Source organism: Ambystoma mexicanum, chromosome 5p, assembly GCF_040938575.1.
Source record: "Ambystoma mexicanum isolate Mex_15411 chromosome 5p, UKY_AmexF1_1, whole genome shotgun sequence".
Lineage (NCBI taxonomy): Eukaryota > Metazoa > Chordata > Amphibia > Caudata > Ambystomatidae > Ambystoma > Ambystoma mexicanum.
The window spans coordinates 349,154,113-349,182,008 of record NC_090930.1 but is presented as its reverse complement, the minus strand read 5'-3'; positions in this window follow the sequence as shown (position 1 = coordinate 349,182,008).

The window sequence follows — 27,896 nt, the reverse complement described above, 5'->3', positions numbered from 1 at the left end:
TGGTGTTCAATTTATACCTAGCAGACTAACCAGCCTGGCTAGACAGCCAGATGCCCTCCTAAAATTGGAACTAAACCTGTTTCTGCTATGCTTTACACCAACAGCCTGGTCACATTTGACCAGACTTTCTCGGGCCTAGAAGCCATGTTAAATGACCCGGGGAGATATTCTAAAACCAATGGGTTGGCAGTGAATTTAAGTAAGACGTAGATCATGCTATTCTCCCCAAGGAAAATCAATTAACCTGCTATGACTACAACTTTGGGAGAGATCCAATATGCCTACTTTATAAATATCTGGGCATTACTATATCAAACTGGTTTAATTATTCTAACATCATAGATCTGAAAACTCGGAATGCCAAGCAATTAAGCGCTCTCTGCCACAATTTTGTCTACAAGCATGTGGGCTATTCACTGGTTGGGATAATCAAGCTGTACAGCCAATGGTTTTGGCCTTCTGTCCTATATGGACTAGAGGCTCTAGCAATGCATGATTTAAGTTGGCTAAATAGACTTGAGGGGCATTCCTGGCGTAGTGTCCCGGGGCTAACTAGATTGATACCAATTGAATACTTACACCTAGAATTAGTTTTGATCTCTCTGAATGGCCCTAAGCAGAAGAGGAGTACTGTACATAACATCTCTGTGATCCCCACAGTGTCCATTGCTAGCAGTGTTGAGTTGCAGTTTGCACAAGGAGCCTTTACTGCAAACTTCACATTATATGAAACTAAATAATGAGCAATTCGATCTAATGCAGTGGCATCCTGACCTAAACCGCTGCAAATATTTTGAGACAGTAAAAGGGGTCTTTTGCAGGAAACTTAATAGATGGGATTGGTGATGTAACTTCACCCACCTAGCAAAACTAAAAGGTTACTTAGCTGTGAACACAGTGTCTCACATTTTTGCAAAGCCCCATGGGTACTGTGTGCAGTTCCCCCTCCTAAGAGTTCATCAGATACTCATTATGATGCACTGTAATATATTGCCACTACGGCAATTTGGGAGCCAGATGGGGTCTTGCTGAAGAAGAGAGGTACTGTTGGATTTGCCGATGAGCCACTAATATGGAGACTGCAAGACATGTCTTAACTGGTGGTCTCCAATTGGGCCCCCTGTATATGACCTCTCTTGGGAAATTAGTCCATGATTGTGAGAGTATAAAACAAATATGGACTTCTGGAATTACTGCTTAAATACAGATTCAAAATCCACACATGTGGCACTTCATCGGGTATGAACAACAATCGAAGAATCATCTGGGAATTGTATGGATTTTTTACAATTTTGTAAGCAAAATGATGGCTACTATGAAATATTTTATGTACTACATGAGGAATTGTAACTAAGTGCAGTGTTGTGTCTCTGTACATGAAGTAAGCTGATCTTAATTAAGTGGTGTTATTATGTTGTTATTGATGTTATTGTTTTGTTACACGTATGGATTGTGTTAATTTTATTGAACTAAAACACAAATACATTATTATTATTTACTTTTACATCTAAATTCTGTTCTATTTATACAATACTAATAATCTAAATTACTATTTGTAAAACATGCAACTTCATAAAACATTTCCTAAAAAAACATCAGTATTATATACAATATATTATATACAGTAAGTATTGCTAATATACTTGTTAACTGTACACGACTCTCCTTAATGAAACATTTACACACAAATTAAACTATCTGAGTCTGTAGAAACATCACTGTATGACAGACTCACTGAGGATGTTAACTTTCCAATAAATCCACATTATATGTCTACATTGGCCATTAACAACATGGGCCACAAGTTACTACAAACCAATGAAAGTGAGGGCCTTAACTTCAGTTCTTCCTGCTATATCTGCATCAATGTAGCACATAGTATGTATACGTATTGATATCAGCATCCTAAAGCAAACTCTCAAAAGGTTAATACTCCTCTCCAATGCTGTTATGTTTGGAACAGCATCTTGAGACAGTAAAGGTACCTATGGAAATGGAAAGCAGGCATTTGATAAATCCTCCACTTCCATTTTTTAAGCAATGAACAAGGGAAATATGCCCCATACATTTAATAATAGTGGAGGTTAGGACAATTAGAGTAGGAAAGGGTAGGGGTGTTGACTAGCTGCTTCAGGTCCGAGAGTCAGTAAAAGATGAAAACAGCACTGCAAGACTGAAAATCCAGGACTGAAATCTCTGCACTGGCTCCCAGTCGCAGCGAGGATTACGTTCAAAACCCTCTGCATAGTCCACAAGACCTTCTGGGGCCTGGGGCCTTAATAACTTCAACTCTCTCTTCCTAAATATCTTCCTTCTCATACACTTCGCTCATCCGCATCCGCCTCCAACTCCCTCAGGGTCAGTCGCTTCTCCAAGCAACGAGTTGGTGGCAGATCTCTTTCTTCAGCTGGGGCCTACCTCTGGAACAGCCTCCCTGAAACTTGAGGAGAACCATCTCTGCTTTCTCTCCTCCTCTACCCTGCTGAATTTCTTGGCTGAAACTGGACTTGTTCCTGGACACCCTCTGATATCGGGCCCAGGTCCCCTCCCCACCAGTCATAGACTGGCGCTGCCTTCCTGGCAACCCCCTGTACTTGGGGAAACTTCTCTGTATCGCTACAGCCCCACTACCAGCACTTCACCTGTTGTCAGCACTTACCCTTGCCACAAGCTGGCCATACTTTTTTACTACTGTTTATTATTGTATTATAACATGAACTGCACTGCCCCCGCCCCCTCCCCCCGCACTTTTCCTCTTCCTCCTTCCCATGCACTTGCGCAATCTGAATGACACCTGGCCTAGAAGGATTGTTGTCTGTCTTCCCTCTGTTCCCCATCCCTTGCATCGTCGCGCCTTGAAACACTTGTTGTATAGGCACGCTATAAATGCCATATCATATCATATCATATCATATCATATCATATCATATAATATCATATGATATCATGAGTAGGGCAGCTACACTAACCACACAGTTAACTGATAACATGGTTTTGCATCAGCAAATCCCCAATCGATTTACAGCAATGTCAATGTTTTGTGCACCCAGACTTCTGTAGACACTTCACCACTTGAAATAGAGATACTTCAGAAAATCCACCAACTAGTACTAAAACTAGGCAGATATCCTGTAATAAATGTAGCTCAAGGGATTGTGCGATATAGTAATATGTCCATGCACTGCAACATGCTATTCATATGTACTTTTCACATAGAAGCATACCCAGAGGCAATGCCTACACACTGGTTCATTAGATGTGGAGGTGTCCATAGAAAGTGTATATACATGTTTTAAACATCACAAACATTTTTTAAAAACTATACTGATTTCATTTTCATTTCCATTTCAATACTTCTTGCGAAATTTGTGTGCAACCCAATTTTGGCCACCTACACAGATAAAAAGTAAATTACAATACACCTACATCTTTCCTTAAAATTCCTATTTGTGGTCAGAACTCAATTCTTTTTAAATACTCTACTTTTCATTTTTGGTATTGCTCTATTTCCTACTGTGTACTTGTTTCAGATGTAAACAGTTATCAACATCTACAATCCACAGTACTCAAAATAATGCACATGGAACCACTTATAGGGGACACTTGTGCATTTAAAATATACAGTGATTTACATAATAAAACAGAAGTAAAAGATTTCAGAATGCTTGTTTCTTTGTAATTTATAGAATCTTGAAAATCTAATATATAAATGTGCTTCCTAGTGATTTTATATTGTAACCTATTAAATGACTATTGTTTAATTTACAGAAAATACCTATTACCTAGTTTCCCTTTTTAAATGTCCATTTTGAATGTTTATATTCACAGCAAATATACAACTTATTTTAAATCTTAGGTTCTAGCAACATTAAGTTAGCATTCTTTAAACCCGTTGGCAATCTAGCTTGGTTTGTGACTATTTAGGCATTGTAGACAAGCCAATCTATTTAAATATGCACCCATGTTGTGAAATGTCTCCACAGTTAAAGGATGTTCCCTCATGAAAAATGATTGCATGTGTATTAAAGGTTTACTTGCAAATAAAAACCTGACTGTTTATAAAACTGAAAACCGGTGTGCTAATTGTCCTACCATCTACACCATATCTCTGAAACATAATTAATAGGTACTTTATAAAATGTTGATTTTGCACTATTGACTGTCAATTACAACCATAGTCACTGCCATCAGATATCCTGTTATGCTTTTGTTATGAGATTGGAAAAATTCACACTTTTCTGATCAGGGACAGGAAGCTATACAAACATTTCTGTAAGATCTTGAGTAATTTGCTGTTTATAGTATTGTGGGCACTAGTGATTCCACTCCTAAGACATTTCTACATATGTAGCTACGCTAAGGGGCCGATTCATGGAACAAACGTGCACTGAAAATCTTGGCGCAAGCAGGCGCAAGCATGAAAAGACAGGCGCACACGTGCAATTCATGGAAGTCCCTGCACGTGTTTTCGTTGGAATGTGCGCCAAACCCAAGCGTGGCGCACACAGGCGCACACGTCATTGCAACAGCTCAAACGCCGTGCGTGACGCGCACAGGGAAAGCGCACAACGTCCGCGCACACACCAAAAAGGGGGCGGGACACGGGGCGTAACACGCGGAATGGGGAACAACGTATGAAAAAGAAGGCGTAACTGGGGACGTACTGCTGGGAAGTACACGGAACGCCCACACGCACGAGAACCACACGTATTCATGGAATTGAATAGGGCAAACCCGCGCACGGGCAAAGACACGCACAGGCCTAAACACGTCCACCACACGAAGGCAGACGGTAGCGTCCCTGCGCATTACAAAAGTGTGTGCAAACAAAAAGCATGTATATACAGCCATGATGAATGTCCCATACTGTGGCCCCCTAGGATAAATGACGTGCACGCAACACACAGGCATCCCATAAAATGAAGAAAAAGAGACAAGCGCCCCCCAGTAGCCCACGTGCGTGCAAAAATGACACACGTAGTACGGTGTGGCAGCCAGGAGCCCAAAAAAAACATACACGATCAACAGGCAGGCCAGTATGGCCGTAAAAAAAGGGGTATGCGACAAACACGGACACCCGCTGTATGAAAAATAGCGTGTGTGTGTATTTTGGGGGTGCGCGGGAAGTTTCACACGTGATTGGCCCTGTGCGAGTGGGGTACGTGTATTACTGGGGTGCGCGGGAAGTTTCACACGCGATTGGCCCTGTGCGAGTGGAGTACGTGTATTACTGGGGTGCGCGGGAAGTTTCACACGCGATTGGCCCTGTGCGAGTGGGGTACGTGTATTACTGGGGTGCGCGGGAAGTTTTACACGTGATTGGCTGTGTGCGAGTGGGGTAAGTGTATTACTGGGGTTTGCGTGAAGTTTTACACGTGAAAGGGCCTGTGCGAGTGGGGTATGTGTATTACTGGGGTGCACGGGAAGTTTCACACATGAAAGGGCCCTGTGCGAGTGGGGTACGTGTATTACTGGGGTGCGCAGGAGGTTTTACACGTGATTGGCCCTGTGCGAGTGGGGTACGTGTATTACTGGGGTTTGCGTGAAGTTTTACACGCGAAAGGGCCCTGTGCGAGTGGGGTACGTGTATTACTGGGGTGCGCGGGAAGTTTTACACGCAATTGGCCCTGTGCGAGTGGGGTACGTGTATTACTGGGGTTTGCGTGAAGTTTTACACGCGAAAGGGCCCTGTGCGAGTGGGGTACGTGTATTACTGGGGTGTGCGGGAAGTTTCACACGCGAAAGGGCCCTGTGCGAGTGGGGTACGTGTATTACTGGGGTGCGCGGGAAGTTTCACACGTGATTGGCCCTGTGCAAGTGGGGTATGTGTATTACTGGGGTGCGCAGGAAGTTTCACACGCGATTGGCCCTTTGCGAGTGGGGTACCACTCACCGTCTGCCTTGTGTGTAGAAGAACGCGTAGCCAACACCCACCCGCTGTGAAGTAATAGCGTGTGAACCCCAACGGCTGGAAAACACATGCCCGCACCCCACGAAAAGCACGTACAGAGAAATGGAAAGCCACGTGGGATCTTCAACCCGTGCCAGGGCAACGCCCGTGCGCGAAACGTCACAGACGCGCTTACGCGCTAAGGGCCTTTGGTCCTCGGATTTCACACTGACGTGCACTTTTTTCACATGCCAATTCACTCCGTATCAAGCTGGCCACACATACACACACGGAAGACCACGTTCCTGCCCTGAAGGCCATTTTCCTGCCTCCAGAGCCCCGAGCACGCTCCCACCTGCCATCTGCTGCTGCCTGACTGCCTGCTGCCCACGTGCCCAGCTATTTGGTGGCTGCACGTCAGCCAGGGTTCCAGTTGCTGTGTCCACCCCTGCTGGAACAGAAGACTCCCGACAGGGATACCATCACTCCACAGCCCAGCCCCAGGACCCAGTTGCCCACCCACGCCTGCCTCAGGGGTCGCCATGTCGGGGCAAACACCATCTGAGACCACTGGCGACCCCCAGCCAGAGAGGCAGAGGGCCACCAGCTTCAGTGTGAAGGAAGTTGGTGTCCTGATGGAGCATGTCCTGGGGCATTATGATGCTCTCTTCGGAACATCACGCGCCAACAAGGAAGGATGGGAGAGGATCTGGGACGACATAGTGGTTGCCATCAACGCGGAGGGGGTGGCAATCCGCGACATCAAGCACGTCAAGAAGCACTGGGAGGACTTCAGGTCCAGGACCCTCCACAAGGCCCAGCGCCTCGCGGAGGGGGGCTGGGTCAGCATGAGTGACATCCAGATGAGGGTCCTGGAACACGTATGCCCAGCGCTCCACGCCCAGATCCTTCAGAGGAAGACCCGTCTGGAGTTGAGCGGTAAGTGGCCAAGCATTGGTGTGCGAGACAGGGCATGTTGCAGTGTGCTGGTAGTCTGATACTTGCCTGTATGTGTGACATGGGCCATGTATGGATGTCTGTGTGCAGGGACATCATGGTCATGCATGTGAGACCAGTAATGTGCGAACCACATGGTTGGTGCATGAGTTCCAATGCTACATGCGGAGCTGTATGGCAAATGCACACATGAAAGAATGCTAGTGACTATTCTTGCACATGGTGGGGGTGTGACGGATGGGTGCTGCTGTCATGTACATGTATGGTGCACATGTGTGTGTCTGAGAAGTGTGTCTGTGACTTCGATACGCCATGGATTCATGACACATGTCCGTGATGATGTGTAGATTCACTAATGCAGTGTGGTCACCATTGTATGAACTGTGTCTATCCACTGTGTCTGTGGTGTACACAGCATGATGCATGACCCTCCGGTGATGTGTGTGCATGGGATCAGTGTGAGCCAGGATGCATGTGAGTTTGAAGGCAACATTTTGATTAATAGAGGCCCTTGTACATGGATGCTGATTTTGATTGCATGCATTCACCCATGTGTTGTGGAGGGACAGGATGGAAGTGACGTTAGACACTGCCACTCATGTGTCATTGCTTCCTGTCTAGGGGAATATTGTACTCTACCCTGATGCTTGTGTTGTATGTCTCCCTCTATGCAGCGTCAAGTGAAGAAGAGGGTGGAGACGGCGCTGTGGAGCCAAGCGGCGGGGATGCCTCCACTGGGCGGCGACGCAAGGCCCAGCCACCCTCCCAGGACTTGCCATCATCCGGGAGCGAGGGGGCTGGTGCCGCGTCTGCCACTACGGCTGTGGCAGAAGGGCCAGGTGAGCCCCCACAGGGGCTTGCAATAGCGGAAGACGGTACGGAGATATCCAGGTTGGTGGTCTCCACAGAGGAGGAGGAGCCCGCTACTGAGCCGCACATGGGGCCTGGTGGGGGTAGTACCACTGGTGCAAGTGGTGCCGTCCAGGGCCAGGGTCAGGAGGTAGCACAGGTCACTGCGGAGGGGCCTGTGCATGTCCCTGTCCTTGACCCTGTGACTGCACCACCATGCACCAGCAGGGAGGCCCCATCCCAGGCCCGTCCGCAGGTAGGGTAGAGTGCCATGTCATCTGCCTCTCCACTACCTGCGGACAAGGGGTCCCATGAACGTATGGACTCCGTCCTGATTGGTGTCACGTTGCGCACGTGTGACATTTGTGATGACGTGCATTCTTCCTGGGCAGATAACGCGCGCCATCACGAAGAGCAGCGTCGTGACGTGGCACTGTTGGGAGGCGCCCTGGTTGGTGGGTTCCTACATGTGATGCGCACTCTGGCGGACCTCTCCTCCTCTGTGGAGACTATGTGCCAGTCATTCTCCCTGCCGTCTCCCGGCCCAGATTCCACCAGGGCCCCCTGTGGACCTGGCCTGACCAACACAGCCAGCTTGGTGGAGATCCCATCCCTGCCACAGTCGGGAGTCGGCGGTCCAGCAGTGGTTGACACCACAACTGGAGACCAGCTGATGGAGGATGTGCAGACATCATCGGACAGGGCACATGGACAGTAGCAGCAGCAGCAGCAGGAGCAGGCTCTAGGTGGGAGCAATGATGGTTCGGGGCCATCGACATCAGGGGGCAGGCATCGGCCAGAGGGCAGGAGGACCCTGGAATGGATGTGTCTTCCATGTGGCTGCGGTTGGGCCAGCGTATAGGTGCGGAGCGGCGGCGGGCGGAAGAGGCGTGGCTCACCATGGTCAGGGTGGAGTTCTCCATGCGTCGGGCGTTGAGGTGGGCAGAGTGCCTCGAGGCAACTCGCAGGGAGTTGGAACAGGCCATAAGTGCCTCCTTGCGAGACCTCGGGGCCAGGGCACCACAGAACAGGACTTGCCCGCCGCCATTGTATATGGTTAAATAGTGTTAGCTTTCCTTTCCTTTTTTTTTTATTTTGGTTGCGCTTGGACAATGCACCACGTTTTTGTATATAGTTTTTTATTAGGTAGTATTTTTGGTAGGTTTCATTTCATCAGTTGGGCTCATGGACCCTAGATTGTTCATTTGTACATAGTTCACCATTGGATTATTCTCATTTTTTTATTTTCACCATGGAGCAATGGATTTCACTTTCTTTTTTCCCTTGGATTTGCTTTGTTGGACTGTGACTTTGGACACCATTTCTTTTGGATTTCTTTGGATTATGATTTCTTGTTTTTTATTCTTTTATGGACATGCAGCATTTAATTTATTAATTTCCCATTGTTGTGTGTTTTCTTTTAATTACATTCATGTTGTGTTTAATACATGTTTTTCTTCATACTTCGATGTGTGGTATTATCTCATTGGTTTCATGCATGTCATGATATGGGTTTTCACATTCACTTGCACCGATTGTGTGTGTGTGATGGACATGTGTTCATTTACATACTTGCCTTTGGGGTTGTATCATGTAATTGGCTTTTCTATGTGGGTGGATGCAATACTTGGTTGGGTCTTTGGGCTGGGGAGGCTGGCCATAAGGGCCATGATTGAGGATCGTCATGACGTGGGGGTAGGGGGACATGAATGGGACATGAGTGGGGGCCTGCTGGCAGTGCCCTGCTCTGCTGGGGATGGGGGTGCAGGGGGACATGAGTGGGACATGAGTGGGGGCCTGGCACCTGCCGGGGGGTGGGGGTGCAGGGGGACATGAGTGGGACATGAGTGGGGGCCTGCTGGCAGGTGCCCTGCACTGCTGGGGCGTGGGGGTGCAGGGGCACATGAGTGGGGGCCTGCTGGCAGGTGCCCTGCACTGCTGGGGGTGCAGGGGCACATGAGTGGGACATGAGTGGGGGCCTGCTGGCAGGTGCCCTGCACTGCTGGGGGTGGGGGGGCAGGGGGACATGAGTGGGACATGAGTGGGGGCCTGCTGGCAGGTGCCCTGCACTGCTGGGGGTGGGGTGCAGGGGAACATGAGTGGGACATGAGTAGGGGCCTGCTGGCAGGTGCCCTGCACTGGAGGGGGTGCAGGGGGACATGAGTGGGACATGAGTGGGGGCCTGCTGGCAGGTGCCCTGCACCACTGGGGGGAGGGGTGCAGGGGGACCTGAGTGGGGGCCTGCTGGCAGGTGCCCTGCACTGCTGGGGAGTGGGGGTGCAGGGGGACATGAGTGGGACATGAGTGGGGGCCTGCTGGCAGGTGCCTTGCACTGCTGGGGTTGGGGGTGCAGGGGGACATGGTTGGGACATGAGTGGGTCCTGCTGGCAGGTGCCCTGCACTGCTGGGGGGTAGGGGTGCAGGGGGACATGAGTGGGGGCCTGCTGGCAGGTGCCCTGCACTGCTGGGGGGTGGAAGTGCAGGGGGGCATGAGTGGGACATGAGTGGGGGCCTGCTGGCAGGTGCCCTGCACTGCTGGGGGGTGGGGGTGCAGGGGAACATGAGTGGGACATGAGTGGGAGCCTGCTGGCAGGTGCCCTACACTGCTGAGGGGTGGCGGTGCAGGGGCACATGAGTGGGGGCCTGCCGGCAGGTGCCCTGCACTGCTGGGGGCTCGTGGTGCAGGGGGACATGAGTGGAACATGAGTGGGGGTCTGCTGGCAGGTGCCCTGCACTGCTGGTGGGTGAGGTGCAGGGGGACATGAGTGGGGGCCTGCTGGCAGGTGCCCTGCACTGCTGGGGGGTGGGGGTGCAGGGGGACATGAGTGGGACATGAGTGGGGGCCTGCTGGCAGGTACCTTGCACTGCTGGGGGGTGGGGGTGCAGGGGGACATGAGTGGGACATGAGTGGGGGCTTGCTGGCAGGTGCCCTGCACTGCTGGGGGGTGGTGTTGCAGGGGGACATGAGTGAGTCATGAGTGGGGGCCTGCTGGCAGGTGGCCTGCACTGCTGGGGGGTGGGGGTGCAGGGGGACATGAGTGTGACATGAGTGGGAGCCTGCTGGCAGGTGCCCTGCACTGCTGGGGGGTGGGGGTGCAGGGGAACATGAGTCGGACATGAGTGGGGGCCTGCTGGCAGGTGCCCTGCACTGCTGGGGGGTGGGGGTGCAGGGGACATGAGTGGGACATGAGCAGGGGCGTGGAGGGTGTACCCTTGCTTGAGGCCAATAAACGTGCTAATGGGTTCAGTTGTTCTACCGCCTGCAGAAATTTTTATTTTGTATGAGGTGTTTGTGTGTAATTTGATAAACCAGTAGAGTAGTGCTAACGGTATTCCCATCGACCTCAATTTATGCCATAAGAGGTTACGAACCACAGTATCAAATGCTGATGTTATGTCTATCATGGCCATATACAGAGATTGAGAGTTCTTTCTTTTTGTGCCTGCGACAAGATGGGACACAATAGCAGCATTCAACAAGGTGCTCATGCCTTTTCTAAAACCTGTCTGGAATTTCGAATAAAGACACTTTTCTTCAATGAACTTTTCGAGGTCATGTAAAAGAAGAACATCAAACAATTTTGCCTCTGTGTTTATCGCCCTTTTTAAGTATTGGAAACATGTTAGCTGAAGTCCATGAGGGGGGAATTTGACCAGTGTTGATAATAGAGTCAAATTTAGTTTTCAGAATTTCTATCCAAAACTCCGGGTCAGCTTTATAGAGGCAGGGAGGAAGACCATCCAGGCCTGCAGATTTAGAATATGAAATTTTTGATATTGCCCATTTTATATCATTCTGGGTCCATTTCAACCGGGCAATCTTGCTACAGCACAGCTGTACGTTTGGAAGAGACTCAAATCTCACTGGAATGCGATATTTATTAGTTATATAATCGCACCATACTCTATCAGATATACAACAGAGTGAAACTGGTAGGGTACCTTTGTCATCCTTTTTCATCATGCGCCAAATTGTTCTTGTATCATGCAAAAAGATCGCTCTGATGAGATCACAGTTCTCTCTATTGTATTTGAGTATTCGTGCATGTTTTAAGTTTCTCTTAAATTCCTTCAGAATTAGCGACCGCATAAATCGACATTGCTGCACTTCAAGCCCAGATGTATTCAATTGTCTGAGTGCCTTATTTTTCACACGTTTAAGGATCTTACAATTGGAATCAAACGGGTGGGGGTGCGTACTCCCAGTATGTCTTCTACTAAAGGTGAGCAAGGCATTCGCTATCACCTCAGTATAACAATTTGTGAATGGAGTTTGAGATTCTTTGTTGGGAAATTGATATAAATTCATCTGATTGGATACATGGTTAACAAATTGGTGACATAATCCTTGATTCCATCTAATAGAGATTTGTGGACGATCAATCTCAGCTAATGCTAAAGCCGGTACAATATTCAATTGCGTGCAATCCCATTTCAAATTACATACAATGCGTGCGTGATCGCTAATTAGAATGCAACTGCATTGTGAGGATGAAATAAGAGTATACAGAGCTCTGGTGACAAACATAAAGTCGGTTGTCGATGATTCGGATCCGCGGGACCATGTAATTTGAGAGTCTACATCATTATTTGTTACCATGTCCATATCCCAATTTTCCAATAACTCTCTAAATTGCGCACCCCTACCTCGTGACAAATGTGAAGGTTTAAGTGGTCCACATTCACTAAAATGCCTACAGTCACAATTGAAATCGTCTCCAATAACTTCTAATGATTGATATTTCCTGGATATGGTCACTAGACATTTGTCTAATTCATCTAACATTGCTTCAATCGAGTATCCAGCAGGGTTCCAGTATAGGCAAATGATCAAAATGGACACAGGCCCTCATTACGACCCTGGTGGAAATCTAAAAACGATGGCGGAAATGCAAGACCGCCATCGAATAGCGCTCGGTGCGATTATGACCCGTCACCGCAAAGTACGAAGCCATTAGCGACACCGTAGTGAACGCCAACGCTAACTGCACCAAGTACGCGCGCGCGCGCCATGCCAAACCGCAAAAACCACCATGGTGCAAGGGTACGCCAATTCCGACCCTAGCGGACATGTACCTAACGCCATCAAGCATGGCAGAATGTACCATACCGCCATGGTGAGAAGTACGGCATCGCGAACCAACCGTAAACGGCCCCACTGAGTGCCTGTACACCGCTCCCTGCCCACAAAGTACAACTCCCCGTAGGTGCAATGAAGTCACAATGCAACCATTGAAATGTACAAGTCACCCATGCATGGCAACGAACAAAAGAAACACAAGAGGGGCCAATGGGAGCTGCAGGGCACAGATGGCACGAATACAGAAGCCATCCCAATGGACATGACCACAGTCCCCCACCAAGAAACGCACGCAAACACAGGCACCTGTGACCAGCAATATTCCGAGAATCACATCATTCCACCAGTCCACCTGGCTGACCGGCATCTGTTACACAAAACCCAATCCCCCGCCCCTGAGCATGACAACATTCAAACTGTCATATTGGCAGCCCCCATCCCTGACCTCACGGGCTTCGTAGGCAAACGCGCCCAGTACAGTACCACGCAACTAAACTCCGAAGCTGGAACCCAATGCAGATCTCCTCACAATACATCGCCCCCCAAATAGGCATATGCCACATCACTTGCAAAGAAGAACGCTACACGGGCCAAATCAGAATAGAAATTTAATGCACATCAAAATCACCAAGCCCATACAGCCATCAGGCCATGAACTCCAAAACACTTTTCACCATTGTGGGCTGCATCCGCAAGAAATGACCAGCCACTACTTGTGTGACGCCCTGTTCCCTCATGGTACACAGAGCCACATTCACGTACGAAAAGGCAACATGGAAGCGCACAGAACCGCAGGGCCGTCCCAATGGGGAGGCACTAGTCCAGCTGAAAGGCCGAAATGTTGCTCCGAGCCACCAGTACTGCGTAAGGGCATGTGGCCCATTGGCGATCGTCCCATAAGATCGTAATGCTGCTCCACTGATTAACATGAAGCAGCAGGTGTCGGGAGTAAAACCCATCTGCAGGAGTGGCATACAGATGGCAGTGGCAAAAGGGGAGGAGATACCTGTCAACCAAAAGAAAAGAAAAAGAACAGAATGGCCATCAGAACTACATTCCAACAACTCACTTCAATGATCACACTAAATCCACAGCCATATGCATGCTAGCCCACTCCAAAGGATCATCACCACCCCAAAACCACTAGCGACTCATAACCATCTATATCGAGGTGCAAACACCATCACAAACGAGTGTACCTGTGCATGCGTCTGTCAAAACAGAATCCATCAGATGGGAATGTTGACGTGCATGGACACAAGTGTCTGAGGGCGCGTCGAGACAGGGAGGGCTCAACAAGGCCAGATAGACGATGGTCCCACTATGGCAGCCCTGCATCACATAGCGTAGGGGAGGCGGATAGATCCCAAGAAGCCCTGTACATGGCAAACTCTGTATAAAATCACCTGCCCATGCATCCATTCATCATTCCCTCATCCCGGGATCAAAACGCCTGAATAATTACTCACATAACATTAGAAACATCCATTGAGTCTGTGCGTTATGCAGCCTGCAAAATCCACAGTGCCCCAGCCCGTAATTCCAGTGTTGTGAAGTAACATGTATTTGGGAACGGCCGGCCTCATCGCCCACGTCGCTATTGCGCATCCCAAACTATTCATATCAATCATTGCATCCTCGCCATGGCCCCTGTCTCAAGGACATTGAACAATAGAACGTTATATTTGCAGTCAGACCTGTGGGCATCTCCTCGCCGCTAGCTGATAACCGAAAGCGCCGCCCTTCGAATTCCTCATTTGCAACATCACGGCGAAAAGGCATCTGTGGCCGCTTGAAATCACTAATTAATCCATCGAGTGCGGCTGTGTGTGAAAATGGCAACTGCCTTCACCCACAAATGGGACGCCCCGCCCGTCGTTGCAACTCGGTACAGTGATGCATGAGGGCCCACCGTTACTCGAGTACTACGTTCCACTGACCCTTCACAAGTCTGTTCGCGACTGCACAGATAGTATGTGAAACAATGGGACCACAGCAGAATGAACATGTCAACCAATGTTACACGGCCATCGGGTACAAATACATGATTGCAATAGCAAGATGCCATTCCCCGAATTGCAGCGTTGTGCGCGGGACGTGCTCGGCCAAAGGGGAGAGCAGTTTGCACAGGTGGAATGAATCACCACAGGTGGAGGCCATACAGCCTGAAAACACATAAATTGCACACCCAGTCTCCTCCCACAACCACACCGAAATGCTACCGGCAGGACTCGCGATGTTGGCCCTGGGGGACCTGATAGCACTGCAAGTACTCCAACTCCAAGAAGAAGACGAACACCAACTACAACCGGCCGCACGGTGGAGACGCAGGAGGAGGAGGAGGCCAAGGCAGGGCCAGCAAGGGCCGCCAGCACAGCCACTACCACCACGCAGGCAGCCCGCAATCCCACGCCTCCGAGCACATCCGTTCAACCTCACTGATGAGCAGATCCACACCCTCTACCGTCTGGACCGGGACACCATAGCCGCCATTGTGGACATGACACAGGCTGACCTTGTCAGCATGATAGATAGCCCAACCGCCATCCCACCCCTACTGAAGGTGGTGTCTGTACTACACTTCCTGGCCACAGGCACCTACCAGCACACAGTCGGACAGTTGCATGGCATTTCTCAGCCACTGTTCTCACGGACACTATTGCAAGTGCTCGATGCCCTCCTGCAGCACGCAGACGACTACATCTCCCTACCACGCTCGGAGCAGGAAATTACGAACACAAAAGTGGGATTCCATGCACTTGCCGGCATACCGGGTTGCATTGGTGCCATCGACTGCACCCATGTGGAATTGGTCGTCCCACATGCCATGGAAGCCCAGTACCGCAACCGAAAACAATTTCTTTCCCTGAATGTAGAAATGGTGTGTGACTCCAACAGGATCATTACACATTGTTGTGCCCGATTCCCTGGATCAACCCATGATTCTATGGTCTTGAGGAACTCTACAATACCACGCTACATGGAGCGACACGCAGGGAACAGATCCTGGCTACTCGGTGAGTCTCATTACATGCATGATAATGTGGGCTATGTGATTCGGCAATGACCTGGCAGGAAGGGGGGGGTGTGCGTACGTAGCAATGGCATTCCACATCATACGTTTCTCATCCACATACAGGTGATGCTGGATATCCACTGAAGAGATGGCTCCTCACACCAGTCCGGAACCCACGGGACCAGCATGAGGAGGACTACAACCATGCCCACTCACGTACCCGTGTAGTCATTGAACGGGCATTCGGCCTACTGAAGGGTCGTTTCCGCTGCCTCAGCAGGTCTGGCGGGGCACTCCTGTACCGCCATGAGAAGGTTGCAAAGATGGTCATGGCATGTGTCATGCTCCACAACATGTGCGTACGTAGAAATGTGCCCATGCCCCCTGACGCAGAACTGCATGCACCTGAAGATGGTCAGGATGAGGGTGGGGATGTGGCAGCACCTCAAGGAGTCGGCGAGGCACAGGAGGCCCGTGAAATTCGTCAGCATCTCATTGATGTATGCTTCTAGCACTCACGCCTGGTGGCTGATACATGGACACGGGACTCGTGGCACTGTGTGTGTCTGGGACATGCACAATATGGACTGTACGCCTATGATGGCCTAGTACACAAAGATCAATGTCCACACATCTCATTGGTTGATCGTGCACTGTTTATGGCATATGTGATATCATGTTGAACACCCTATCGACCCGCCACCCAAGTGAGCCCAACACACCCCCTCCACCCTCCTACCTCCCCCCCGAACACCAGTGTCCAAAGATGCTCATTGTCAGTGGGCAGTCGCTATTGCAAGCCCCCTCTGCAGGTATCAGGGGCACCCCTGCCTGTGGAGCGCAGGTTCCTCCCAGATCTACGTTGGGGGCTGCCCTGGACGGAACTTGCAACGGATGATGTCTCTGCCTGCTCACGTCCATGCATGTCCCTAAGGGTTTGTGAGAGCTCAGTGAGCACACGGCGCACTGCGGCTAGTTCGGCACATACGTCTTTGGACGTCGCATGCAGTTCCCCCCTCAGGCTCTCGGTGCTTCTCTCCATTTGGACTCTCAAGCTCTCGGTGCTACTCTCCATTTGTGCCCTTAGTGTCTCTGTACCTCTCTCCATTTCTGCCCTAAGTGTCTCAGTTGATGTTTCTATGTCTGCCTTAGTGCCCCCACATTCATCGGCATGGTCCTTGAGGAGCGTGGCCAGTTGCTGCTGTTGCACGATTAACTGGTCGAGGGACTGTTGCCTCTGCTGGGCCATGGCCATTTGCGGGGGTGTCACAGAGGGGCTGTTGTCCTCATGTTGCCTTGCCACAGGGCTTGTGGGGGATGGCCGGTCGTCGTCTTGTGGGTGCCCCTGCGTGGTATCCTCAGGTTGTACGGGATCGGACAGACAGGGGGATTGGGAGAGGTCATGGATGGATCTGACTTCGACATCCCCGTCTTCTGTGTCGGAGCATGCTGCCATCAATGGGGTGTCACCTATGGTGCTGCTGCCACCGGAGCCAGTGCCTTCTGTGGCATCCGTTGGGGGGACCTGTGGTGGTGGTGGTGTGGGCATGCTGGCTGCTGGGGTGCCTGTTGATGTTCCCTCCTGTGTGCTGCCACCTGATTTGTGCTGCTGCCGTGTCTTGATGCGTGCAGCTGAGGTGGAGGGTCTTTGGCCGTTGGTCTTGGCCCTCTTTGCAGGTGTGCTGGTAGGGGTGTCCTGGAGCTCGTCGTTTGGATCGGACCCTGTGGTGGAGTAAAGGAGGGCGAGGGTTATTGATGGGTCTGTGGGAATTGGAATGGCATTGTATCACATGCATTGGGGTGGTACCTGAGGGTGATTTGGGTCGGGGCCTTGGAGGTGGTTTCATTTGTGTGTGGAGTGAGGGTGCAGTTGTGTGGCAGCCTGCAGTTAGGGTGTGCCTGCTGCACGTGTAGTGCGTGTATTAGGGGTTTTTAATTATTTATGTATTTATTGTGGGTTTTAACGTGCGCTATCAGGCCGATGTGTGTGGACGTTCTCCTGGACATGTGTTTCTGTTGCACTATGTGGACGCATGGTACTTCACATGATTGGACATTGTGGATTTGGCATTGTTTTGTTAGGGCCACCTACCTGAATCTTCGGATGTCTGCACTCCTTTCTCCATCCCTCCGACTCCCTCTATGCTCTCCATTCCGATGGTGGAGGCACTGATTTCTTCCCAGGGGGTCAACTTGATGGGTGATTCAGGACCTCCCCCGGTGGCTGTGGCAATGTTGCGGTTGGCATGGAGTATGCTGCGGACGCGTATCCGCAGGTCGTCCCATCGCTTACGGCATTGCTGTGGGGTGCGGGGTGCGGTCCCCACCGCACTTACCCGCTGTGCCACCAGAGCCCATATGGCCTTCTTGTTCGCAAGTGCCGTCCTGGTCATTTGCGTGGAGAAGACGGCGGCGGAATTCTCCTGGAGGGTCTCTGTTAGCACGGTGAGTTCCTCACGGGAGAAGTGGACCTGCCGCTTGCGGTCGCACGCTTTCTTCGCTACTTTTCCCATTTTTCTTGGTTTCGCTAGGGTGGATGACGGGTTGGGGTATGTCTCAGGGTAGTGTTTATAGTGGTTGTGTGGATTTCGTGGTTTTATGGGTGTACGGCGGGATGTTTCCCGTTCCGGGCCCATGTTTTAACTTCCGTTTCCGTATATTTCCGGTCACCGTACTTTCCGGTAGGCGCACACTGCGGTGTCCGCTGAGATGGGTGGCGGTATTGCACCTAGGGCGCCGTACGGCGGCGGTGTGGGCCGTTTTGGGGTCATTTCCGCCATCGCGGACTTTGCACTTCTGCCATGCCGTGGTGCTCGTGCCCGATGGGTCGGAATGGGCCGCACTTTGCTCCTTCGTGCAATGGCGGAAACGCTAGTTACGCTGTGGCGGTCCGGTCAGTCACTTTCCGCCAGGGTCGTAATGAGGGCCACAGTCTTTTTAGGTAAGTTATTCCATATAAGTACACCCAACAGATTTGCAGATTCACATATCCATTCTGACTGGAGGTTCACTGAGTTATTAATAGCTATTGCGAGGCCACCGCTAGGTCATCCTAAAAAAGGCCTCCCTGCAATCTTACAGTAAGTGGTGAACCCTGGTATGGTAAATGCAGTCAATTTCATTGTCTCCTGTAGAATTAATACCGTTGGTTGCTCGTTGGGTGATAACGATACATGCCATCTCATAAAATTGGCATGGCCACAGGTATTCCAAGAAAGAACTTTGAGCATACCCTGTTCTGCTTGCTATGCTGAACCGGGTGGCATTTTGGTTTCCAAAAAGCAGTAACCATTGGTTCTAACCAAGGCATACATTTTGTTATTGCTACATGCGATAACAATGCATGTAAGTCTCCATCAACTTTACCTGCACTTTGTTGGACATCAGTGCCACTCAGTGCTTTCGTAGCCACGACAGGGTCAATATAAGCTAAAAAGTCATTAGCTGTTGATTCCAGTTCAAAAGTATGTAAACTTAAACCTTGATTTTTAAGCTCATCACGATTGTGCCAAAGAAACTTCAATATTGTTTCAGAGCTCAAGTAACATACTGCTCTACAATTATCAATCTGGGCTATAGACACTCTCAGGATATCTTCAGATTTAACCATTCTTAGTTGTGGAATGCGCGAAAAAAGTGATAATATAAAAGATCGATTGATGCGCTTCCCCGCTGTTGAGTCCCTATTTCCCTCAATCCCAAGCAGATAGAATCTATTGATATCCTCAGGTGGCTTCTCAGATTTTTTTTCCTCAACCCGAATAGGGGAGGATACTATTCCTTTCGCCATTTGGGATCCTAGTATTAGTGCTGCCTTATTTTCATTTTCTACATTTAAATCGTTGGTACATAAGATCTTTCTAAGTATTTCTAATATCTCATGATGAGATTTTGAAAGTTTTTTTTTGTTCAGTACATATTGGAAGCGATGAGTTCACATCAGAAATCATCTTCTTGGATGTTTCATTACTGGACATACCCGCTTCCGATGTTTTTCAAGAAGTCCTCGAGAAACTTGATAAGAAGTCTCAAAGTCATTAGAGTTAATCTCCGGAATACATCTACTCAGAGCTGGACCATGAATGGAAATACGAGTAGGAGCAAAGATAGATATAGAATCCTCTTTACTAGGAATACTATTCCTTTTCATTGAGTTAAATTGGTTGCTTACCACATCAGTGTCTAACCCGGTCTTCTTATCTTTACCAAGGGGAAATTGTGCAGAATTAAGTTTGTATTGCACAGATTCGTTATCTAGTGTTGAGATTTTGCCCTTACCATTGATCATATTTGCAAACTTTATTTTAGTAGTCTCATTTTTTACTACGGGTTTCCCTGCACTACCCTGGAGCTCAGAGCAGGCTGAACTGTAAGATTTTTTCAATTCCGGATGAGAGTTAGTGTTGGTTTTTAAGTTACTAATGACCATAGGTTGCTCAAGTATGGTATCTTTCCTGGATGTACAGCTTCTTCCTAAGCTTGGAAAATATCCGGTCAAGTTTGATTTTGACTGTAAGAGGGATGTCTCCTCAATCACTTTAGCCTCCCTTTCATATTCCAGAGTTTCCGAATTAGGTGAAGCATTTTTAATCAACGCATCAACCACAAGAGGCTTAGTTAATGGCATTTTCACTGAAATCCTAGCCTTTTTAGAATTAATTTAATTCCCTTTATTTTTGGTTTCCGGTTGAGTTTTTGTGCTAGGTATCGAGATTAAAACCTCCTGACTCTCCTTGGAAAGCTGTTGTAGATCAATGCTTTCCTCATCAGAAATTAGTATGACCTTTTCTTGTTCAAAATTTTGCGAGGATTCAGCACTCAGTGATGTCATATTGCTATTTCTTCCATCTTTATCAGATTTTTTAACATTAGATTCCTTTTTCCTTTTTGCATTTCTTTTCATTGCCCTTTGGGGCACCCTTTTTGCACGGCGGGACATAAAAAAAAAAATCCTTTTCGGTCTTAAGGAGTTCATGGTCCTTTCGCTGTTATTCATCCAGCACCTCCACCAGGATTGAAGGACTATCTGGACGATCAACAGAGGGAACCAATTCGCTCAGTTGGGCTAGAATGGTCGAATTCATTAGTTCTATTGAGACTTTAAGTTCTTTTAGTTCAGACGTGCAATTACATACCAAAAGAGTCTTACAGGTGCTTGGAGGTGGTAAAGTATAATTAGTTGCATCCTCACCAACTTGAGTTGCTTTTTCAGCTTGCACCCGGTCAGATTGAGCGGTTTTACTAGTTATAGCTCGTAATGTGTCCGCAGCAAAAATAAATCCCTCTATCTTTTCCATTTTGGAGCCTAGATGATGCAAGGTGCCCTTTATCTCTTTTAGTTCTAAATGCGTCAAATCATGTCCTTTGTCCAGTAAATCAAGAATTTTTATGATTACTGGAAAGGTACATGGAGATCGCAATACTTTCTCACCTGAGTCAGTTGGGTCATCCAAAGGATCGAGTTGGAAAGGCCCAATTGAGACGTCTGCAGCATCCGATATGGGTGTGCAGTCATAATGTCGACATCAATAATGTCGACAGTCAAAATGTCGAAAAATTAATGTCGAAAAGCTATAATGTCGACATACAAAAATGTCGACATAATATATTTTCGACATTAATTTTTCGACTCATAAATAAATACATAAATACATTCTATATAAAATAAACAATTCAGACAGTAATTTACTTTCATCTTTATGTTTATTATGTATAGGTAATATTTAAATATATAGGTAATACCAACGTATTGTATTAAATAAATAAATAAACATAACAATGCTTCTTTTCAGATAAATAAATAATTAAATGCAATATCTTTTTATAATTCAGTTCAACATGTTATATACTAAACAACCAGTAGATGGCGCTAGCGAGTTAAAAATGTATGTATACAATTATTAACTTATATTTGTTTTAACTTTCTACGTACGGTACGTAGTACAACGTAAACGTGAGCGCCATTTTTAAAGCTCACTATCGTCTCGTTTCTACCGCGGTCGCGTCCTCGTCCGTTCGTTCCTTGGATTGTTTTTTTTTTTGGGTATTTCATCATTTTTTTCTTGGTTTTTCATTGGATGGACTGGGTCTTCTTGGATTCCATGGATTTTGCCGTAAGGATGTTGGATTTTGCGTTCCTGGATGTTTCCATTTTTTTCGGATACGGCTTTCCTGGAAGTCTTTTTTTCATGGAGCAGAGAGTTTACATGGAACAGAAGTATGGATCTCGGATTAATGTGGATTTTGGATACTTTACGTGGACTTTGGATACCTTTTTTTACTCGAGCTGTGGATTTTATCATGGAATTGGCACTTTTTCATGGTTAATGCAATCTCCCTTTGCACCTGGATTTATGGTTTTTTTTGGGGATTTTTCACCTTTTTGCAACACGGATTCTTGACGACCATCAACTGTAAGTGTTCTTTTTAACATTTTAAGTTAAATGCAATAGAATCTAAGTAAATGTCCTTGTTCTCTATTGTGAATGCCTGTACTAGTTGCACTAATTTATTATCATAGTCTCTGTATTTTTTTGTTTTCGGTGCTTGATTTGCCAAAGAAATTGTTTGTGAAATTCTAAATTCCTGGTGGTGTTCCTCTAATTTTAAGTCTCTTAAGAAATGCCATAAATTTGGATTAAGGGTGTTGAAATTTTTATTTATGCGGCTATGCCAGCCTTCCAACGCGTTATTTGTTCTTGGTTGTTTTTCCATGGTAGACTGGTAGCAGTTCCACAATTCAATTGCGTATTTTGGTCTGCGTCTGTTGCCACTCCTAGTTAATTGCCCTATCCAGGTATTTTCGAAGTAGTCCAGTAAATTTGTTAATTCATCCTCATGATTTTTATAGTACAGACTTTCAATTAAATGTTCGTAATAAATAATAACATGATTTTCCGGTACAAAAGCCAATGCAAAAAGTTTCTTAACGTTAATCTGAAAGTAACTGTCCTCCGTATATTTTGATCCCAAACCTAATTTCTGTATTTTTCTCCAAACACTTTGTGTGAAATGAAAAAAACAGCCTTTTATTCTAGTTTCTTTGTACACGCTAGAAAAACCCTTGATTTGTGCTGTTTCATAATCCATGATTATTGTCTCTGGTTGCGAATCTGGTGTAGTTTCCTTAATTTTATTGTATATGATTTTGTATGCGTCCTCTGTTTTTTTTGGCATCAAAAAGTAAATAAGTGGTAATATTTTGTCATTGATTGTTCCATGTACTGTATAAAATTGAAAAAACGGGTGAGGGCATACCTTAAAAGTGGCGTCACTCTGCCAATTTTTGCTTTGACTTAGATGTTGAAAGTTTTGTGCGGTAGCGAACACCAAGATTTTGTCATTGTTTACTCCAATTGAGCCACAGTAAAAATTTTCTCCTCGTGCTGTAACCTTAAAAATATCCGGAATAGTTATATTTTCAAAGGATGTAGGTGGAGGGGGTAGGTTTTCATTAGTATGTTTGGCTCGGTTAATAGTGCGCTGCATTAATTTTTCAGCTGGTAATTGCGCTGTTACATGCGTTGGTAATTGGCCACAAACTTCTCTGAGTACAGATCCACTAGTTTCCCCCTCATGTTCTATTGCTTTTCTTTTTAGTTCCGTTAATGTTTTCCTGATTATTATATTTGTCTGATCAGACATATGATTGTGTTCAGCATTTCCCTTTACTTCTGTTCCCACTGTTACTGCGCGGGCTGTACATTTATTTTTCGCATATTCTGTGCAGCGCCAGTAAATTCTCTCTTTTCGCTGAAGCTCTTTATAGAATATGTATCCATTCCAAATTAACTGCTTTCCTCCCTTTTGGCTTTCTATAAATTCTACTTTGTTTTCCATTTTATCACCTGAAACGACACATAAAATTAATTTTTTTGTGGTATTTTATACTATTTGTGTTATTGTACACGTTATTTTTTATTATGGTAGTGCGTCTTACCTTTTCTCCTGTTATAAGTACGAAAGAAGTGTTATCAATTGCCCGAAGTAACCTCTCAAGAGATGTTCTGTCAGGTAATGACGGTTTTCCACAGCCGTTACTGGTTTCCTGCTATCAAAAACAAGGTGCTTTACTCAGGAATGTCATCTAGTGTGTTAACCATTTCGTAACCTATCTTTATCTAGTGTAACAGACAAGTGGGTGATTACGGACAAAGGGAAGGGGAGGGGGTGCTGGGATGGTTCGTGATGTAGGGTGAGGTTGGGGGGGTTGGGGGGGGACCCCCCCCAATAATTATTTCGGGTTATTGTCTATGATAATCGACCATTTTTTTTGTCGACATTTTTTTTTCGAAAAATTGACTTCCTCCATTCTATGTATAGGATGTCGACATTATTGTTTTCGACATTTTTTTTTCGACTTTTTTGCGTGTCGACATTTTTTTTTCGACATTTTGACTATAAACCTCCGATATGTATGACATGCAAGGAGGTGGTGTTCATGGTTAATGTCCTGCAAGCTATCACTGCTAGGTTCACTTGCCATGCCTTGATTTTCAGGTGAATGCGACAGAGCCTTTTGGGCCTTATTGGATGAACCATAAAGCAAAGGAGTCAGTGTGCCTATGGCACGAAACACTTGTTCATCAAGGGCAACCATGTTTTTTAAGATGCGGTCATTTTGGTCACTAGTAGATGGATTTACTAAGGATACCTGGGGACCACCTCCTTGGAAATCGATTTATTCATGTTACTATCCTCATGGGATTAGTGAACTAATTCTGTTATTGGGAATCACAGCCTCGCATGCTGTTAAAGTAGAACTAGTTTTAGCTGCCGCAACAGTACCCGAGATCGTTGCTTCCAAGGCAGCAGGGTATGATGCGCGGCCTTGGCATACTAGTGAATCAATACTAGAAGAAGTAACTGCCATAGTAATTCAATCATTGCATTTACTCCTTAAGCATGCAGCATAGCTGTTGTGACTAATTCTCAACAAGGTGCCCAAGGAAGTTAACACAAGTAGAGTTACTAGGTATAAATAAGTGGCCAGCAGTCCGATTAACACTGGGTGTTTTTCCTAAATTAGTAAGTTGGGAACACGCTTTATAAGTGTAAATGTGCCCCTGTAACAAGAGCTAGAAAAATCACAGCGCGATATAGCAGCAAAACGGCAACACAACTAACGATTTATCAAAAACAAACCATGTGTCAAGATCAAAATCCGCATTAGAATACTACTAACTATTGTGACATCTCAAAACAACAAACTAGCAAACAACCAACAGTACTTCTATGTACTTCCGTGTGCGCACGCGAGTGCGCTACACACGTTGTATTTGAAAGAAAAAAGGGGTGGAGCCCAAGGCGGGCTTTAGGGTGGCAGGCTGAAACAAGTAAGAAGGAGAGATTTTATTAAATGACACTAAACGTAGATGTTCTGAAAGAGCGCTAAATGTAATTGCTCAATATAGTGCTAAACATAATTCCTCATTTCTAATGTTCATAACATACAGTATTTACTTTCGTATTCAAGGTCAGGCAGCCTCCGTGTGCTCGTAAATGATGTCCGCTTCAGCAAAGATTAGCCGAACGGCAGAGCGAGCCTTTTCCAGTCTCAGGCATTTAAATCCAAGCAAGTGCAAAAGTCGAATGCAGGTCCCAGACAAGTCGCCTGCACCAGCCAACAGTACTTCTATGTACTTCCGTGTGCGCGCGCGAGTGCGCTACACACGTTGTATTTGAAAGAAAAAAGGGGCGGAGCCCAAGGCGGGCTTTAGGGTGCTAGCCCAATCAGATGGCAGGTTTCGTATTCAAGGTCAGGCAGCCTCCGTGTGCTCGTAAATGACGTCCGCTTCAGCAAAGATTCACTGAACGACAGAGCAAGCCTTTTCCAGTCTCAGGCAGTTAAATCCAAGCAAGTCCAAAAGTCGAACGCAGGTCCCAGACAAGTCGCCTGCACCAGCCAACAGTACTTCTATGTACTTCCGTGTGCACCAATACATTAATTCCCACCACCGGTGATTCCTCATACATTACTGGGCTTGTTCATTATCCACTACTGTATCATTATTAGGACTCCACATTTTGCCTGAGAACTCCTTTTAAGGAAGGAAAAACTTCTTTAATCAGGCAACCTTGTCAGATGCTCAGTTAGCTGCAGGATTTGCTCAATTATTGCTGAAAGCAATCTTATTATAACTGGACCATTTTTAGGATCATGCAGGAAAATATGAACATCAGTACTTCTCCCCATCATTGCAGGATACACTCGCAAAATAAAATGAGAAACAGCCAATAAGAGCCGATGTGTGTCGACATCAGACACCATTGAGGAATGAATCTGGAAACTGTTCCCTCTTCCGGTCATTAAACAAGAACTCAAGATCTGGAATAATTTTTCAAGACTTCAACACTTTCTAAAATCCAAGTTTAAAAGATCTCTGTGGCTCAAGCAACAAGTTTGCACGTCTGCTATAAAATCTACAAGGAGTGTTCACAGAAAGCAACAGTCCAAATGCACACTTGCATTTATTTACTCAGCACTTTCGGCGTCCTTCTTCCTCATCATCGATCCAGTCTGCATGTGCTGAACTACTATGTGTTGGCTTACTTCCGAATCAACTGGTGGGGGTGGATCGGTCTCACTAGCATATGGTTTGACATCACCCAAATGTATGCAAGCATGCCTTTCTTGGTCTTTTACTGCAAAAGGGTAATGTTCTCAATAATGTAGTGACCAATCAATCGGGCTCGTGTCACATCCTAGTGAAGTTGCGGATAAGGATTGGGTCTCCCACAAATAATTTTGTAACAGATAATTGTTCTTGTACTCTGGTTGCTGAATGGTCTTTGCTTGCATCCCGAGACTGACATCCCTTGCTGCTGTGTTGATCTGAAATGACAGCGCTACTAGAGGTCATACATGTCAAATAATCAGGGTCATTACGACCCGGGCACAAAGAGATACCGGGCACCGGTAATGACAACGGTGCCGGTAATCCCTTTGCGCCCTATTCTGAGGTCCCTTTGCGGGTCCTTCCCTGAATGCCTGGTTTTAGCAGGCGTTAAGGACCGGACCCGGAAAAGGATACCGGGGTCAATAACGGTACCGTAATTTACGGTACCGTTATTGCCACCTTCCCCCTTCCCATTGAGCCCCATGGGGGCTCAAATGGGAATGGGGAATGGCATTTCAAATGGGGATTTACCGGTCCCGCAAAGGGCGGAATGGACCGGTAAGTCCCCATACTGCCACGTCGGTGGCAGTACCGGTATTGGTCCTAGTCATGGCGCTAAGAGCACCATGACTAGCACCAACCTCGGAATGAGGGCCAATGACTTATCTAATTTCTTAACATTTCAGCTGTCTCTGGGCATCACTTCTATTCCTCGATGGAGGAGTCAGAGGCGTTCTAATCAACCTCCCTGTTACTAGTTCATGGAGTGTGAGGTGGTGGTCTGTTAGGGAGAATTCTCAGAAATGTGCTAATTCCCCTCTACCTTAGAGACCCCCAGCTCTTTTTGCTGGACGTTAGGACCTTTAATTTTTAACCTGGAGAGAGTGAGACCTTTTCTTACTCTCTCATGTTTTTGTCTGTGATTTATACGCTGTGGTTCTTTTGAGTTTGGAGTCTGACAAACTCCAAAAGCATCATCTTTACATTGTGTCACACATCACATTCAGTGCAGTGGCACAGGGAAGTCTCTTAGATTTCCCAAAGGTTTAAATACCTTCTCTTGGTTAAACTAATGTTTCCAACAGCAGTGAATTGAAATTGACTTTACTTACATTTTATAACTTGCTAGACCCAGCACACACTATCTTACCATAGGGTGCCGGAGGGGTTACTTAGTATCCCCTTTGTCTAGTTTCTCATGTAAGATTTTTATGTTACACTTTCTACATGTAATTACTACAATTGCAGCTGCAGTAAGACACGCATGGATACCCATTTTGTCAAAATGGCCCGCTATTCTTTTTTCGTCATTTCTTGTTGGAGAGGTCCTTCTTGAGATTTAATCTGTGCGGCAAACCAGGCTTGGTCCCTTTGTTCATTTTGTCTTTGGGGGGATTCTTTGGTGAAGCCCGCCTCTGGCTCCAGCATGTCTTGCAGAGGCAGGAAGTGAGGAAGGTGCCCGAATCTCCCTGTGCTTAATCCCCT